Genomic DNA, 14,151 nt, shown 5'->3' with positions numbered 1-14,151 from the left:
TTTCCACCCCCCATATCTGCACAATCTATTTTCTACTTGTAAAATAAATTGAGAATCTGACTACTTCTTACCATTTCCACCAAAAAGAATTATGTTAAGCTTCTAATCTCTCAGCCAGATTATTGCAGTAGCCTCATAACTAGTCTCACTGTTTCCACTTTGTCTCCTTCTCCGTGATCTGTTCTACACCTAGGAGTGGTGTTTTTGAAACACAACCTTCAAAAGCCTCTAATGGTTTCCCAACTCATTCAAAATAAAGACAAGTCTTTGTCACAGTCCATAGGCCCTATATGATCTGACTCCTGGCTTCCTCTTTTATTTCATCCCCTATTACTTTCCCACTCATTCAGTCCACTCCAGCCACACTGTCTTCCTTGCTGTTCCACAAAAATGCCAAGCACACTCCTAGCTCAGAATCTTTGCACTTAGGATTCCCTGTACATGAAATGTTGTTGTCTTTTTCTCAGGTATCTACATAGTTGGTATTGTTAGAGAGGTCTTCCCTGACTTCCTGCCCATTCTCACACCTCCTTCTTGTTCCTTATTTTCTTTAGAGCCCTCATCACTACCAAATCTTATATGCAGATATCCCTGGTCATCTAAATCTATTAAGTTCTTGATTCTGACTAGTTGGAATATTGAGGCATATCTGTTATTCTAATCAACTTAGCTCCTGAGTTTCAGATAAATAGTAGCAGACGTTAAGATAACAAGAGACTTACCTAGAACTGTTTCCGAATCTGTTTGGTTCTTGAATTAGAGTAGTGAAAGTTCAGATGGTAAGAAATACCTGTATTATTTTTTTTACCTGTGTATCTGTCTCCCTTAACTAGAATGTTAGCTCTCTGAGAAAAGAAATGTTTTTTTTTGTTTTTTATACTTCTCTATTACTGTTGTGTCTCCAAGGCCTATAATACTTCTGGCATATAATGAGTGCTCAATAAATAATTATTAAGAGTAAATGTGTTTATCTCCACTCCTTTTTAAATCCCATTAAAACATTTACATTAAAAAAATAAATGTAAACAACAAACACAAAGAGACTCTATAGAAGAGACAATAGCAAATGAGAGAGAGCAACAGATTTTTAGAAGCTCAAAAACTGATACATGGTTGGTAACTGACAGCAAAGCAGAGAAAGCTGAAATGTAAGTACCTGTAGAGAGGAGGCCAGTTTGAACTACACAATTCTTGAAAGCCTGAGTGTTAGGAGAAAATTGGTTAACTCTGAAAGCAAGGGTAAGGAGAAGGGCTTAAAATGGGAGAATTCCTTGAAGGTTTATATCAGGAATAATTAGCTATAATCCATCCCCCTTCCCTCTTCAACCTAGCAAGAGATGGAAGAAACTAAATCAGACACTCTCTGGACTCGGGTTTGCCAAATACAGCAAAAGGGTAGGAATAAGCCTCTAGTCTTAAAACAGGTTAAGTGAAAGCATATATGCTGAATGATGAGGCCATACCCCACCATCTACCCCTCCAATTCTCTTTTCTTTATTCCTTGGTTCCCAGAATGCTGATAGCATAGGATAATAGAGGATTCTTCTCAGGAGAAACTGATAAGCCCAAGAGGAAAGACCTAGAGTCTCAGATATTCGGGTTCTACCAAAGAAATGGCAGGTACCTTGCTTGTATCAGACCATTTAGATGTCCACTAAGTATGCATTTTTTTAGTGCTTCACTTTTAAATATAAACAAACATACAAAGAGCACTAGATATTTGTGGAAAACCTCTTACATAAAAATAAAACAAGAAAGATAAAAAAGGGGACCTCCCTGGTGGTGCAGTGGTTAAGACTCCGTGCTCCCAATGCAGGGGTTCCGGGTTCTATCCCTGGTCAGGAAACTAGATCCCACATGCATGCCGCAACCTAGAGTTCACATGCCACAACTAAGGAGCCTGCCTGCTGCAACTAAGACCTGGCACAAGCAAATAAATAAATAAATATTTTTTAAAAAAAGAAAGATAAAAAAGGAATTTAAAGGGAAAAATAATAAGAAGGAACAAAAGCAAAATTCCAAAAAATTACATCCTCAAAGTAACAAAAGACAGTGATATCCATGAAACAACATTTGGATGCCAAGCAAGGAAGGAAAAATGGGGAGTTGATCTTAGAAATAAAATATGTAATAGAAATTAAGAATTCAAAGAAAATTTGGAAGATAAAGCTAACTTCCCCAAAAGACTAGAAATTATGGATGGGTGGATGGATGGACAGATGGATGGATGGTTAGAAAGAAGGAAGGAAGGGAGGGAGAGAAAGAGGGAGGGAGGGAGGGAGGAAGTGAGGGGGGGAAGGAGGAAGAGAGGGAGGGAGGAAGGAAAAAAATAAATAGGACAAAAAAGATGAGAAAATAGATAATTAATTCAGGTGGCCCAATATCCAGCTAAAAATAGTTTCATAGAGAAGAAAGGAAATGAAGGTGAGGAAATTATCAAAGAAATAATTTAAGAAATTTCCCCAGAATTGAAGAGCATGTGTTTCTAGATGTAAGGGCCCAAAATACCCAGCATTGTGAATAAGACCCACACCAAAACTCATCATTATGAAATTTTACAACACCAGGGATAAAGAGAAGGGCTTTCAGGGACAAAGAACAAGTCTGTACAAAAGGTCTGGAATCAGAATAGTATCAGACATTTTAACAACTCTGAAAGTTAGAAGGCAATAGAAGTGTCATCAAAGGTCTCAGAATAAATTATTTTAACTTAAAATTCTAAATCCCACCATACTCTCATTCAACTGTTAGAGTACAACAAAGGTATTTTCAGAAAGTAAAGTCTCACAAAATTTTCACAAACTGAACAAACCAGATAACCAGCACCCAGATCAAAACCAGAAATTACTAGCACCCCAGAAGTCCCTCTCATTCTCCCTACCAATCGCTGTCTCCCTGCAGAGATAACCACCTGTTCTAACTTCTAACCCCAAAGATTAATTTTGTCTGTTTTTTGACTGACTATAATTGGAATATACAGTATGTATTCTTTTGTGTCTGGCTTCTTCCAGTCAACATTATATTGTGATATTGAGCCATATTGTTGTGTGCATTTGTAGTTTGTTCATTCTCATTAGTATTTCATTTTATAACTATACCACAATTTATCTTTTTCCTATTAAGGGACGTTTGAGTAGTCTCCAATTTTCGACCATTATGTTTATTGTAGCACTCTTCATTCTCTTACATATCTTTTGGTGAACATAAATGCCTGCTTTCTCTTGAGCATAAACCTAGGAGTGGAATTGGTAGGTCAAAGGGTATGCATATATTCTACTTTCGCAGATATTGCCAGTCAGCTTTCCAAAATGGTTGTACCAATTTACGTCCATACCAGCAGTGTTTGAGTGTCTAGTTGTTCCACGTCTTCATCAACACTTCTGTTTTCTTTTTCATCTAGCCTTGCTGGTGGGTGTGTAGTGGTATTGTGCTTTTAATTTGCATTTCCCTGATGGCTAATGAAGTTAACACCTTTTTATATGTTCATTGCCAATTTGGATTTCCTCTTTTGTCGAGTGCCTTTTCAAGTCTTTTGCCCATTTTCTATTTTTTTCATATTGATTTATAGGAGTTCTTTTTACTTTCTCAGTACCTGTCTTATGTATTCAATTATCTTCTCCCCCTCTGCTTACTTCCTTTCTTAATATGACTTCTCAGAGGAATAAAGTAGGCAGTTTGAGAATGATTGGAGGTTTGGGGCTTCTTTAAAACCACTTTGTGAAGGAATCTGTCTTCTTTAATTTACTACACATTGATCATGGTATAAATGTCTGGGTTCTTTAAAAGACATATTTTTCATACAAAAACTTGTACACAAATGTTCATAGCAGCAATATTCATAGTAGTCAAAAGGTGGAAACAATCCAAATATCTATCACTGATGAATAGAAAAATAAATGTGGTATATCCATACAATGGAATATTATTTGGCAATAAAAAGGAGTAAGGTATTGTGGTGATGCTTGTACAACTCTGGGAATATTCTAAAAACTTTTAACTGTACACTTTAAACAGGTGAAAGGTATGTAAATTATATCTCAATAGAGCTATTAAAGATAATCTTAGGTTTTCAAGAAATTTACTCAGAGTTTTTGTTGGTTAATTGGAAAAAGCTGGATATTCACTCACTCTAATTTGACAGGTTAGAAACAACAGTGGTATCACCTGGCTTAATTAGAGAAGAATCAACTAACAAGTTGCTTCACGAGGCATCTTAGAAGTAATAGACGTTGAGTGCTCCAAAAGACAGGAAAGATCAGCTAAATTGAAAAGAGCTTATCGAAAACTAGTAAATCTTAGCAAAAAGCAAAATCATTCTGAAGAACAGATTAAAGTAGAATGTTGACCACTTTCGTGGCCAAGAGTCCTTTATTATGAAAATAAATGAACGCCTCCGATTATGTGTCATGCATTGCCCAAAAAGACATGGCCCACTGCCGTCCAGGAGCTTGCAGTTGAGCTGTAAGACTACTTTGCGAATTAATGATCACAGTATGAAGATATACAAGAGACACAGTAGTATAGAGGAATTGCATGTAAATAAGAAGAATCAGAGAAGTGTTCTTAATAAGAGTATTTTAAGGCCAAAAGGAGTTCTTTAAATGAAGAATTGGAGGAATGGGTTTATGCCAGGTCAAGGGATCAATATGTTTAAGAAATGGTTAAGGCCTGAGATACCATGACCCATTTAGGAAATTACAAGAATTTGGATGGCTGAAGTGAAAGAATACTTATTGATGAAGTAATAGGAGACACGGATAAAGACGCAAAGGCCAGATCATGGAGAGTCTTCTATTTTAAGCTAAAAATAACTCTGGTTGGCTATGAGAGCCTCCTTCTCCCTTATTTGGGATTGGCTGAACTAAGAGTTAGGCTTCTGTGTCCCTAGGTCAATAGGGTAGAGGAAGAGTAGTCCTATAATTCCCTGCCTAAAAATAGGATTCATAATGGAGCTGCTACAGTCACATACCACCCTCATAAAAGGTAAGTTGAGGTCAGAGGTGCTGTAGCCTCTTTGAATCAACAGAATCTGTAGAAAAGCAATGATAGTGAAAACACTGTTAGAACCTTGGGATATCACTAAAGCATTGCTGACATGGTAATTCAGAGGTGGGTGATGACTGATCCCATGCCCAAATCCCATCTCACTGTCTGCTTTCTTAGACAACTTCCAATATCAGTAAGCAGCCATCAAAATGGAGTTAGAAGTACAAGAAATTTTGCGGGGGAGCATTTATGAAAGAGGGGAGGGCGAGCAGGAGTAGGAAGCTACATCAGACCACATTGTAGCTCAGGTCTGCGAAAGGAGAAAAGGAAGGGAGGAGGATTGGGTAGGAATAGATGAAGAAAGTCTTAGCCAACCCAATGTGAAGCTCTGTCAAAGATTGCCTGCAGAGGAGTCGAGGGTTGGGCAAAAGTGGTCAGGCCCGAGTACTCTGCTTTGCTCAGTCGTTGGCTAGGAGCTGCCCAGGGAAAGTGTGACTTCTTGATTAGGTCAGCACAGCCCAAAGAGGCTGCAGCTGGAGTTTATCAGCTCGCTGCATGCCTTGCATCAGGTTCTCACTTGGATATCGGAGTAGTACACTTACATGGCTGCCACAGTGAAGTTTTATAATATTTTAATATAAATTTGTCATGTTAACATTAATGTTATTCCTAGTTATGGCCTAGGAATACCTTTAACAATATGTATGCTTATTTTATTATTGTGAATGGAATGCTTTAATTTCTCTATATCTTCTAAGCAATTATAGGTATATAAGAAAGATGTTGATTTCATACATATATTTATATAAAATTTTCTTTCTAGCTCCCTTACTTTGAACTCTTTTTTCCCCCAGCTTTATTGAGATATAAGTAACATATAACACTGTGTAAGTTTAAGGTGTACAACATGTTTATTTGATGCACTTATATATTGCAAAACGATTACCACCATAGCACTAGATAACATCTTCATCACATAATTTCCATTTCTTTTTTGTGGTGAGAACATTTAAGATTTACTTTCTTAGCAACTTTCAAGTAATGCAGTATTATGAACTATAATCATGATGCTATACATTGGATCCCCAGAACTTATTCATTTTATAAATGGAAGTTTGTACTCTTTGGCCAACATCTCCCCATTTCCCCCACCTCCCCAGCCTCTGATAACCAGGATTCTGGTTTCTGTTTCTATGAATTTAGCTTTTTTAGATTGCACATATAAATGATATCATACACTATTTGTCTTTTTCTGTCTGACTTATTTCACTTAGCATAATGCCCTTAAGGTCCATCCATGTCACAAATGGCAAGATTTCCTTCTTTCTCATGGCTGAATAATATTTCATTGTATATGTTTACCACATCTTAATTCCTTCATCTGTTGATGGACTTATAGGTTGTTTCTATATCCTGGCTATTGTAAGTAATGCTGCTGTGAACATAGTGCAGATGTCTCTTCAAGATAGTCCTTTGGATATATACCCAGAAGTGGGATTGCTGGGTCATATGGTAGTTCTATTTAAAAATTTTTGAGCAACCACCATCCCATTCTCCATAGTGGCTGCACCAATTTCCGTTCCCACCAACAATACACCAGGGTTCCCTTTTCTCCACATCCTTAAGAACACTTGTTATCTCTTATCTTTTTGATGATAGCCATTCTAACAGGTGTGATATATCATTGTGTTTTATTTTTGTTTTTAATTTTTTATTGTAGTATAGTTGATTTACAGTGCTGTGTTAGTTTCTGTTGTATAGTAAAGTGATTCAGTTATACACACACACACATTTATTCTTTTTCATATTCTTTTCCATTATGGCTTATTACAGGATACTGAAAAAATATGGAATGCTTCACGAATTGTGTGTCATCCTTGTGCAGGGGCCATGCTAATATTTTCTGTATTGTTCCAATTTTCTTTTTCTTTTTTTTTTTTGGCTGTGTTGGGTCTTCGTTGCTGCACATGGGCTTTCTCTAGTTGCGGCAAGCAGGGGCTACTCTTCGTTGCGGTGTGCAGGCTTCTCGTTGCAGTGGCTTCTCTTGTTGTGGAGCACAGGCTCTAGGCACGTGGGCTTCAGTAGTTGCAGCACGCAGGCTCAGTAGTTGTGGCTCACGGGCTCTAGAACGCAAGCTCAGTAGTTGTGGCACACGGGCTTAGTTGCTCTGCGGCATGTGGGATCTTCCCGGACTAGGGATCGAACCCCTGTCCCCTGCACTGGCAGGCAGATTCTTAACCACTGCACCACTGGGGAAGCCCCTGTATTGTTCCAGTTTTAGTATATGTGCTGTCAGAGCAAGCACTATCATTGTTTTTGATTTGTGCTCCCCTGATAATTAGTGATATTGATCACCTTTACATGTACCTGTTGGCCATTTGTATGTCTTCTTCGGATAACAGCCTATAGGCATACCTCATTTTATTGCACTTCGATTTATTGCACTTCGCAGATATTGCGTTTTCTTGCAAATTGAAGGTTTGTGGCAACCCTGCACTGAGCAAGTCTTTCAGCACCATTTTTCCAATAGCATTTGCTCACTTCCTATCTCTGTGTCACATTTTAGAAGTTCTCACAATTTTCAGACTTTTTCATTATTATTATATTTGTTATGGTGATCTATGATTTTTGACATTTTTTAGCAATAAAGTATTTTTAATTAAGGTATGTATTTTTTTAGACATAATGCTATTACACACTTAATATACTAAATATATTGTAAACGTAACTTTTATATGCACTGGGAAACCAAAAAATTCGTGTGACTTCCTTTATTGTAATATTCACTTTATTGCAGTGGTCTGTAACCAAATGCAAAATATCTCCAGGGTATGCCTGTATTTAGTCCTCTGCCCATTTTTTAATTGAATTGTTTGTTTTCTTGCTGTTGAGTTATATGAGTTGTTTATATATTTTGGTTATTAACTCCTTATCCAATATATGATTTGCAAACATTTTCTCCCATTTTGTAGGTTGCCTGTTCATTTCATTAATGGTTTCCTTTACTGTGCAGAAGCCTTTTAGTTTGATGTAGTCCCATTTGTTTATTTTTGCTTTTGTTGCCTTTGCTTTTGGTGTCAAATCAAAAAATCGCTGCCAAGACCAATGTCAAGGAGCTTAGCCTCCCCCCCATGTTTCCTTCTAGGAGTTTTATGGTTTCAGGTCTTACATTCAAGTCTTTAATCCATTTAGAGTTGATTTTTGTATATGGTTTAATATAGGGGCCCAGTTTCATTCATTCTTTTTTTTTTTTTTTTTTTTTTTAGCTCCAGACTTGTCCAGTTTCATTCTTTTGCATGTGTCTCCCAATTTTTCCAACACCATTTATTGAAGAAACTGTCCTTTCCCCATTGTGTATTCTTGACTCCTTTGTCATAAATTAATTGACTGTATATGTGTGGGTTTATTTCTGGGCACTCTGTTCCATTGATCTATATGTCTGTTCTTTGCCAGTACCGTACTGTTTTGATTACTATATCTTGTATTATAATTTAAAATCAGGAAGTGTGATGCCTCCAGCTTTGTACTTCTTTCCCAAGATTGCTTTGGCTGTTTGGGGTCTTTTATGTTTCAATACACATTTTAGGAATGTTTGTTCTATTTCTGTGAAAAATGCCATTGGAATTTTGATACAGATTGCATTGAACCTATAGATTGCTTTGGGTAGTATGGACATTTTAACAATATTGATTCTTCCAATTCATGAGCATGGAATAACTTTACATTTGTGACTTTCTTTCATCATTGTCTTATAGATTTTAGTTTATAGGTCTTTCAACTCCTTGGTTAAATTTATTTCTAGGTATTTTATTCTTTTTGATGTAACTGTAATGGGATTGTTTTCTTAATTTCTCTTTCTCATAGTTTGTTATTAGTGTATAGAAACACAACAGATTTTTGTATGTTGAAATTGTACCCCACAAGTTTTCTGAATTTGACTATTAGTTCTAACAGTTTTTTGGTGGCATCCTTAGGGTTTTCCATATATAGTATTATATCCTCCATGGATAGAGGCAGTTTTATTTCTTCCTTTCAAATTTGGATGGCTTTTATTTCTTTTCTTGCCTAATTGCTCTGGCTAGGACTTACAATACTGTGTTGAATAAAAATGGCAGGAGTGGGCATCCTTGTCTTGTTCCTGATCTTGGAGTCAAAGTTTTCAGCTTTTCACCATTGAATATGATGTTAGCTCTGGGTTTGTCATATATGGCCTTTATTATGTTGAGATACATTCCCTCCATACCCAGTTTGTTGAGAGTTTTTATTATAAATTGATGTTGAATATTGTAAAATGCTTTTTCTGCATCATTGAGATGATCATATGATTTTTATTCTTCATTTTGTTAACGTGGTGTATCACATTGATTGATTTGTACACGTTGAACCATACTTGCATCCCTGGAATAAATCTCACTTGATAATGGTATGTAATCCTTTTAATGTATTTTTTTAATTTATTTATTTTATTTATTTATTTTTGGCTGCGTTGGGTCTTTGTTGCTGCGCACAGGCTTTCTCTAGTTGTGGTGAGCAGGAGCTACTCTTCGTTGTGGTGTGCGGGCTTCTCATTGTGGTGGCTTCTCTTGTTGCAGAGCATGGGCTCTAGGCACACAGGCTTCAGTAGTTGTGGCTGGCAGGCTCTAGAGCGCAGGCTCAGTAGTGGTGGCGCATGGGCTTAGTTGCTCCGTGGAATGTGGGATCTTCCCGGACCAGGGCTTGGACCTGTGTCCCCTGCTTTGGCAGGTAGGTTCTTAACCACTGTGCCACCAGGGAAGTCCTAATGTATTGTTTAATTTGGGTTGCTGATACTTTGTTGAGAATTTTTGTATCTGTGTTCATCAGGGACATTGGCCTATAATTTTCTTTTCTTGCGTGTCTTTGTCTGGCTTTGGTATCAGAGTAATTCTGGCTTTGTAAAATGAGTTTGGAAGTGTTCATTTCTCTTTTATTTTTTGGGAGAGTTTGAGAAGGATTGGTATTAATTCTTCTTTGAATGTTTGGTGGAATTCACAATGAAGCCATCTGGTCCTGGACTTTTGTTTGTTGGGAGGTTTTTGATTACTGATTCAATCTCTGATCTGTTCAGATTTTCTGTTTTTTCATGATTCAGTCTTGGTAGGTTGTATGTTTCTAGGAATTTATCCAGCTCTTCTAGATTGTCCAATTTGTTGGTATATAATTGTTCACAGTAGCCTCATGATCCTTCGTAATATTTCTGTTTTATCAGTTGTGATGTCTCCTCTTTCATTTATAGTTTTATTTATTTTAGTCCTCTCTTTTTTTCTTTTAATCTAACTAAAGGTTTGTCTGTTTTATCTTTCAAAAAAAGCCAGCTCTTAGTTTCATTGATCTTTTCTATTGTCTTTTTAGTCTCTATTTTCATTTATTTCCACTCTGATCTTTATTTCTCTTCCTTCTATTAACTTTGGGATTCATTTGTTCTTCTTTTTCTAGTTTCTTTAAGTGTAAAATTAGACCATTTATTTGAGATTTTTCTTATTTCTTGAGTTAGGCCTGTCATATATAAATAATAATTCTATCATCTTCCCCAAAATTTGGGGCTCTATATAATTATATAAATATAGTGCTAACTGTTGATCTGAAATGATCATTCTTTTTCTTGTTGAGAAAGTATCCTTCTGTTGAGGTCTATCCCTATGGGGCTTTTTCTATAAACCTATATCATTGGAAGCACTTCATAGAGTAACTATGTGGTTTCCTTTACTCATAGAACTATGTGTTAGATCCGTGGGAAAGAACTACAAGACAGAGCTGCTAAATAAACTGAAAAACCTAACAGTCAAACTCTTTTTTTATCTTAGGTATTGGCATATCCCAACGATCTGTACTGTTCTAGGGTGTGATAGCTTAGGAGTGAATATGATTTGAACTTAATGCATGTTTAGAGGGTGTCTAAAATTCAGAACCAGGCAGATCCATCTCCTGACCCTAAACATGGTCCTAAAGTAAATTGCTTGAGGAAATTGGATCCCAGAGATTACAGGTGGGGAATTTTGAAGTGTATCCATATTCCACTGGATCAAAGAAGCCCAACTGAAAGAATTGTGGATTGACTGACATGATAACTGTGGATTGAGTAAAACTTCTTTTTGAAAGGGCTATCTTATCTTGAAGATTATGACTTTGGAGGAACTAAGGTGATTGGCAGTGGAAAGAATCAGAACATGTGAAATTCCTTAAAAATTTATTGATTTAAATAATTTTGCCTATGTAACACATAATAAAAAGAAGACCCTTTACACTTTGTGCAGAATGTCAAAAAAAAAAAAAAGTATGCTTCTATTCCCAATTTAAGAGTTTTTTAAAAAACAGAAGTGGGAATTGCCCCCACATTTTACTTTGTTGCTGACATGTAAAATTTTAAAAGATTATAGACAGAAGAAGGAGAGACTTTTCCTAAGAAAAATACATTTTGAATTGCTTCCACAGATAAAAATTCAGATGAAAGCTAGCAGACAAAAAACTTGATATAAAACAAAAGTATGTAATTTTTTTTATCTTACTTTCTGATTTCTTTTAGAGCTACTGCTTGATTCTTAGTTGTTCTCACTTCCTTTCCTAAAATATTATGGTAAAAAGCCAGGGGGCTTTTTTTTCATTCCTACTTTTTACACTAAGGAATCACTTGTGATGGGTTGTCCTCCACTTTGCCACCTCCTTTGCCTAGATGCAGCACTGTTTTTGAGTAAATCATAGTCTTTTCCTACATAAAAGAAATTTTTTCATTTTTATATTAGCAAACCTTAAAGACAAAAATTGGCAGTGCTTTTAAAATGTTATTTTATTATTCTTATTTCAAAGTAACTTTATGTTTATTGTGTTTATTGTAGAAAATTTAGAGAATATAGGTAAGTGATTAATTTACAATAAATTCCATTAACCAGAGATAACCACTATTTACACTTTGTGGCTATCTCTACAGTCTTTTTTTTTTTTTTTTTTTCACATACACACACTTTTTAAAATAAAAGTAAAATTGTATTATACATGCTATTTGACTTATGAACATTTGCTGTAGCATAAAATCTTTCTCTGGAACATGATTCTTGCGTAATATATACCACTGAGCAACTGCATCATAGTTTAGTCATTCCCCTCTATGTAGACATTTAAATTATTTCCAGTATTTTTAAGCAATGCATTTTAGATTAGCCATTGAAGAATGTTAAATGACAAATTCTCCCTTCCCTGATTACTTTTCTAAGTATTTTTCTGGCAAATTCAAGTAATAGAAGAGGAAGGACTTTAGAGTCAGACAAATTCAGTCAGACACCTGAATTTTTTTTTATTGAGGTATAGTTGATTTACAATATTATATTAGTTTCAGGTGTACAGTGTAGTGATTCAATATATTTGTACTCCATTACAAAATAATGATTATATTTCCCTGTGCTGTACAATATATCCTCATTGCTTATTTATTTTATACATAGTACTTTGTATCTCTCAATCCCATACCCCTATCTAGCCCTTCCTCCCTTTCTTCTACCCACTGGTTCACCACTAGTTTGTTCTTTATAGCTGTGAGCCTGTTTCTGTTTTGTTCTATTCATTCATTTTATCTTTTAGAGTCCATGTATAAGTGATAACATATACTATTTGTCTTTCTCTATCTGACTTATTTCACTAAGCATAATACTTTCTAGGTTCATCCATGTTGCTTCAAATGGCAGAATTTCATTCTTTTTTTTATGGCTGAGTAATGTTCCGTTATACATATATATACCATATCGTCTTTATCCATTCATCTGTTGATGGACACTTAGATTGTTTCCATATCTTAGCTATTGTAAATAATGCTGCTATGAACATTGGGGTGCATTATCTTTTCAAATTAGTGTTTTCATTTTCTACAGATAAATACCCAGCAGTGGAATTGCTGAATCATATGGTAGTTCTATTTTTTAGTTTTCCATTGACTGCACAAATTTACATTCCCACCAGCAGTGTACTAGGGTTCTCTTTTCTCCACATCCTCGCCAACATTTGTTATTTATAGATTTTTTGATGATAGCCATTTTGTGTGAGATGTGAGGTGGTATCTCATTGTGGTTTTGATTTGCACTTTTCTGATGATTAGCAATGTGGATCATTTTTTCATGTGCCTGTTGGCCGTCTTTGTATCTTCTTTGGAAAAATGTGTATTCAGGTCTTCTGCCCATTTTTTTTTAGTTTTTTTAACATCTTTATTAGAGTATAATTGCTTTACAATGGTTTGTTAGTTTCTGCTGTATAACAAAGTGAGTCAGCTATACATATACATATATCCCCGTGTCTCCTCCCTCTTGCATCTCCCTCCCACCCTCCCTATCCCACCCCTCTAGGTGGTCACAAAGCACCAACCTGATCTCCCGGTGCTATGTGGCTGCTTCCCACTAGCTGTCTATTTTACATTTGATAGGGTATGTATGTCCATGCCACTCTCTCACTTCATCCCAGCTTACCCTTCCCACTCCCATGTCCTCAAGTCCATTCTCTGTGTCTGCATCTTTATTCCTGTCTTGCCCCTAGGTTCTTCAGAACTACTTTTTTTTTTTTTTTTTTGGATTCCATATATATGTGTTAGCATACGGTATTTGTTTTTCTCTTTCTGACTTACTTCACTCTGTATGACAGACTCTAGGTCCATCCACCTCCCTGCAAATAACTCAATTTCGTTTCTTTTTATGGCAGAGTAATATTCCATTGTATATATGTGCCACATCTTCTTTATCCATTCATCTGTCGATGGACACTTAGGTTGCTTCCATGTCCTGGCTATTGTAAATAGAGCTGCAATGAACATTGTGGTCCATGACTTTTTGAATTATGGTTTTCTCAGGGTATATGCCCAGTAATGGGATTGCTGGATCATAATGGTAGTTCTAGTTTTAGTTTTTTAAGGGACCTCCATACTGTTCTCCATAGTGTTCTGCCATTTTTTAATCAGACACACCCTGAATTTGATCTTGCTCTGCCACATACTAGTTGTATGACCTCAAACAGAAATAACTGATATAAAGTACCTTCACAGAGTAGTCATTTCTTGATTCCTTTTCTCTCCCTTTTCAAGTATTTGTTAGTATAATGTTAGCCTTGAGGAACTTTGTAAAGACATTTTAATATTCTTATTCCCTGGACAAAACAGAGACAACTGATTTTTAG

At 36.0% G+C, this 14,151-nt stretch overlaps 1 protein-coding gene across 8 annotated transcripts in view; it reads left to right on the top strand.

The window, feature by feature from the left end:
* Window positions 1–14,151, top strand: part of SLC38A9 (solute carrier family 38 member 9) — a 108,101-nt gene that overhangs the window by 74,282 nt on the left and 19,668 nt on the right. The gene's annotated exons all lie outside the window — the stretch shown is intronic.

The sequence above is a fragment of the Balaenoptera borealis genome (genome assembly GCF_965194805.1).
Source record: "Balaenoptera borealis genome assembly, chromosome: 2".
In the NCBI taxonomy this organism is placed as follows: Eukaryota; Metazoa; Chordata; class Mammalia; order Artiodactyla; family Balaenopteridae; genus Balaenoptera; species Balaenoptera borealis.
Note: the sequence above shows the minus strand (reverse complement) of the source record. Positions and strands in the feature narration are given on the sequence as shown.